The sequence below is a fragment of the Dermacentor silvarum genome, chromosome 10, assembly GCF_013339745.2.
Source record: "Dermacentor silvarum isolate Dsil-2018 chromosome 10, BIME_Dsil_1.4, whole genome shotgun sequence".
Classification (NCBI taxonomy): Eukaryota; Metazoa; Arthropoda; class Arachnida; order Ixodida; family Ixodidae; genus Dermacentor; species Dermacentor silvarum.
Genome location: NC_051163.1, coordinates 153,321,725 through 153,326,710, shown reverse-complemented (window position 1 = coordinate 153,326,710; position 4,986 = coordinate 153,321,725). Strand labels below are relative to the sequence as shown.

At 55.2% G+C, this 4,986-nt stretch overlaps 2 pseudogenes; both read left to right on the top strand.

Moving 5' to 3' along the window:
- The window catches only part of LOC125941150 (uncharacterized), a 29,443-nt pseudogene extending 27,803 nt beyond the window's left edge, over nucleotides 1–1,640 (top strand).
- Nucleotides 1,641–1,763: 123 nt separating this feature from the next.
- Nucleotides 1,764–3,796, top strand: LOC125940626 (uncharacterized; annotated as a pseudogene).
- The last annotated feature ends 1,190 nt before the right edge of the window (nucleotides 3,797–4,986 follow it).

Below are 4,986 nucleotides of genomic sequence, written 5' to 3'. Positions count from 1 at the left end.
AACAGCGACCCTCAGGCGGAGGACCTTGGCAGGCACGTCTCGACAGACTCGAGCAAAAATACGAACTCAGTCACACTCACATCAGAGCTCTAGAAGCACACACCGAATATTCACTCCACACAATCGGCTCACAGATCGGCTAACAAATTGAGACCCTCAGTAAAACTATAGAAGCCCAGGGAAAACCCGCAGCAGTCGCTGAACTCGCGGCCTCTGCGCCGACCTCTGCGCCGGCTCCAACCCCAGAACTTTCCCAGGTCAGTCATGGCAGTCAGCTCGGGTAATACCGCCATCTGGCAGTGGAACTGTCGCGGGTTCGCACGTAAGCGTCCGGTCCTCCAACAGTTCCTCGCCGCGAGTGATCGCCCCGAACTGATAGCCTCCAAGAAGGTGGCAAGAACACGCAACTTGCCGGTTTCAGTACATACCTATCGGAAAGAGTAAAGCCTCAAGTAGCCACTCTCGTCAAACGTAATCTCACTGTCCTGCAACAGAATTTGGATCCTACTTTTCCCGAACACGTATTCTTAGAAATATTACCTCGACCCTCGCGCAAACGTCGCACTAGTCTGTTTGTGCTTAATGCTTACAGCCCTTCCCGGGCCCATAAAGACGTTTTCGGGCCCCTTTTCCTCAAAGCCCAGCAGCTAGCACAAGGGCAACCTCTCCTCATCATCGGTGACTTCAACGCGCAACACCGCGCTTGGGGCTACCACTACGACTCGGCTAAAGGCAGATGCCTCTGGAATGACTGGCATACGCACCAGCTCACCCTCATCACAGACGTCTCCTACCCAACTAGACTCGGTTTGGGACTACACCAAGATACAATGCCGGATCTCGCCTTTACGAGCTCCGGAGTCAAAGCTACTTGGTGTCACACTCACGAAAATTTTGGAAGCGATCACTTCATGCTCGAGATCGTGACACAAGAGCCCACGAGGCAACGTATGCCGCCGACTCAGGTGATTGACTGGAACTCCTTTCGCACACGCAGGAAAAAGCAGGCCACACCTCCCGTCATTACCGACATCAAAGCATGGACAGCCAAAATCGTCAAACAAGTGACTGACGCCACGCAAACCGTCCAGGTTGAGAACACAGTCCCACACTGCGACCGTTACTACGCCCATATCTGGGAGCGCAAGAAGTTTTGGAAGCTCTTCTCGCCACTCGAAAATGGGACCGCGATATCCGCCGTCGGCTGGCGCGCACCCACACGAACATTGAGAACTATGCAACAGAACTCACCCGCCAGAGCTGGCACAACATTTGTGGCCAGATGAACAAGACCCCTAACGCTCGTAACACGTGGAACCTGCTCCGACATCTAATGGACCCTTGCCGGAGGCGATTTCTGAGCACGCCAACAGCTTGAGCGAATCTTCCATCAGTATCCCGGCACGCCAGATGAGCTCAAACAAGAGCTCATTGACACCCACATCCGCCCCGAACCGACAACCATCCTCCCCTCCTATCAGGGCTCGGCCAACCCTGGCCTAGACGCCCCGATCTCTTTAGCGGAGGTCCGTGCAAAACTCAATCGCCTCAAGACCAATTCGGCGGCTGGCCCCGACCGCATTTCCAACACGATGCTTAGGAATCTAGATGACGCCTCTATTCACACCCTAACCGACTAGGTTCAAGAGTGTTGGGCCAGCGGTACCATCCCGCAGGAATGGCATTGCGCCAAGCTAGTATTCATCTCCAGGCCGGAAAAACCACCCACCTTGGCCAACGTTACGTCCTGCGTTGGGAATTTAATGGAACATGTTATCCAGTCCAGACTTCACTGCCTCGAAGACAACCACCTCCTACCAGACACGATGTTCGGTTTCCGTCCTCACTTAGCAGTCCCGGACATAATGCTTCTTCTCCATCACCAGGTAGTCATGCGTCGCACACTAGACACGAAAATCATCGTCGGCCTTGATGTTCCCAAGGCCTTCGACAATATCCTCCATGAAGCGATTCTTCAACAACTTCAGACTCTCGGCGTCGGACATCGAACGCATGCATACGTCCGAGACTTCCTGACCGACCGCAAGATACAACTCAGCGTCGGCACGGGACATCCCTCCATCATCTCTCCTGGCAACCGCGGCACGCCGCAAGGCTCCGTGCTCTCGCCGCTGCTTTTCAACGTTGCACTGATAGGCCTGCCCAAACTTCTGGCTGACATTCCCCACCTACACCACAGCGTTTATGATGACGATCTTACTCTTTGGATCACACACGGCAGTGACGGCGAGATTGAAGAGACTCTCCAGACCGCCATCGATTGGGTGGGAGACTATCTGGATACAGTTGGCCTCAGCTGCTCGGCGACTAAGTCAGAGTATATAATCATGCCGTCCCCAGGACGACGCCTACCAAAATACTTCCTGAGATCAACCTCCAGTTGCAAGGAAACGCCATCCCTCGTACAGATCACACCAGGACTCTGGGCCTACACCTACAGGCAAACGGCAGCAACAATATATCGGTCCAACGCATCGACCAGTCGGTGGTACAGACCGGACGTCTTCTCAAGTGAGCCTCCAACAAGCACCGAGGTATGCGAGAGTGCAACCTCCTGCGCCTCGTCCAAGCCTTCATCTGCTCCCGCATCACCTACTCCGCACCTTACTTAAGTCTCATCTGCGCCGAAAGCGAACGGCTAGAGGCGTCACTTCGGAAAGCATACAAGACGGCCCTGGGTCTTCCCATGTCAACAGCTACTCACAAGCTTATGGCTCTCGGCATCTCCAACACCGCGTGAGCGAACTGATCGAAGCTACCCTCACCGCCCAATACGAGCGGTTGTCACTCACACACGCTGGCCGCGCGGTACTGCAGCAAGTTGGGATCTCACCAACGAGGGCGGCCCCCAATTATATTGACCTTACACCGGAATATCCTCAAAATCTCCGCATACCTCCCATTCCCAAACGGATGCATCCGGAACACCACGCCGAGAGACGGGCCGATCGTGCACGTCAATTCGAAAGATGCCTCAGCCGACGCCCAGATGTCACGTATACGGACGCCTCTTACCACCCCTCGAAACCAGCCATGGTGGCGGCAGCCCTCGCCCCGCACCGTAGCTGGTACACAGCCTGCAGCATTCGCAACGCAGAAACAGTCACCGCAGCAGAGGAGGTTGCATTGCGCTTGCGCTAACTGATCCTAGTACCAAAGTCGTCATAAGTGATTCTCAACAGGCGATCCGCAACTACGATGCCTGCCGTATCTCTCGCCCGGCGTCACACATTCTACATTCTACTCCCCCTCCTCCACACCCAGCTTACTCCTGTGGGCTCCAGCCCGTCAGTCGCTCAGCGGAAACGTCCAGTTGCATACACTTGCTCGAGATCTTAGCTGCCGAGTCGAGTGTAGGATCCACCGCCCCGATTCCCCTGACAGCACTATCTAGCGCGATTCTCAACTCACCACTTACACGGACGTCCTCCAGTACTACCGACTCGGAATATGCATATATCCTCCCGCACACCGTGATCTAACAAGGCGTGAGGCCGTCCAATGGCGCAAACTACAAACAGACAGCTTCCCACACCCCCTCTTATACAGTAAAATCTTTCCGCAAGAAATAACGCCTGGGTGCAAACACTGCTCAGCTCCGGCCACTCTCATACACATGGCGTGGACTTGTACGCATTACAACACAGACAAAACAAACACCCCAGAGTCGTGGGTGTCCCTCCTGCGTACCTCCGAGCCAGCAGACCAACGCCGGCTCATCCAGCGTGCGGTGGAAGCCGCGGAATCCCAAGTTTTCCCCGCCGACCTCCTCTAAGCCAGTGCAACCGGTCCTTGGACTTGTCCCCTCTTTTTGAGCGAAATAAAGAATTCACCACCACCACCGGGCGAAAGACGCGTGTCAGAAATCGCGTGCGGCGTGGTCTCACGCCGGTAAGACGCCGCGGGGGGGGGGGCAGACTATAGAGAAAGAATTGATTGATTCTGGGGTTTTACGTGCCAAAAGCATTTATGATTATGAGGCACGCCGTAGTGGAGGGCTCCGGATTAATTTTGACCACCTGGGGTTCTTTAACGTGCACTACAACGGCAGCACACGGGCGTTTTTGCATTTAGCCTCCATCGAAATGCCGCCGCCGCGGCCGGGGGATGCCACACTCCTAGGAAGATACAGCGCTCGACCGCTAGCGCCACGCTGCGCCGCTCGCGCGTGCCGCGTTTCTAGGTGGTTTCTTACGCCGAGGGCGCTCGAACGCAATCATATGGTTCGCACGAATGCAAGCCTTGGAAGCATGGCTGTATGGCTGAGTGGTTACGGCGCTCGCTTCGGGATCATGCGTACGCGGGTTGGAATCCCGCCCTGGCTAGAATCCCGTCCTGGTACCACGGCTTCCGCCGTGTTGCCGGGCGCCGACGCGAAGTGGCGGTCGTTGGGGTGTTGCGGAGCGCAGTGCAGCAACACCGCAAATAAAGAAATACTGCTCCAGTCAGGTATACTGCTCCCTCCCTGATAGTGAGATTATATTTGGGTCATCAAAACAGTGATGCGTTTACAATACCACCGATCCCAACAGCAGGCTAGTCACCACCAGCTCAGCGTTTTCTCCGTCAACGCCTCCTCCGTTCCAACGGCGGCGGCTAGAAAATGGTACGTATGCAGACGTTTAGCGCTGGACAAGCGCAGAGCATGTGATTTAGGGTCCCTATGCCTTCACAGTTTTGGCATTTCGAAGAGTGCACTTCAGGATACCATTTGTGTAGGATATACGGGTTTCGGAAGGTACCCGTCTGCAGTTTTCGCCAGATTACTTCTTCCTTCTTTATGAGTGATCTATGGGGGGGAGGAAGGGCTCTCCTGCCCATTCTATAGTGTTGTAGAATTTCTCTGTTTGTGGTCAAGTCTCGCTTTTTGGACAGGGAGTAGTCTGCCTGCGCTGGGGCCCGGTGTGCGAGTCCTCGGGCGACCTCGTTGGCGATCTCGTTCCCTGTGAGTCCACCATGAGCGGG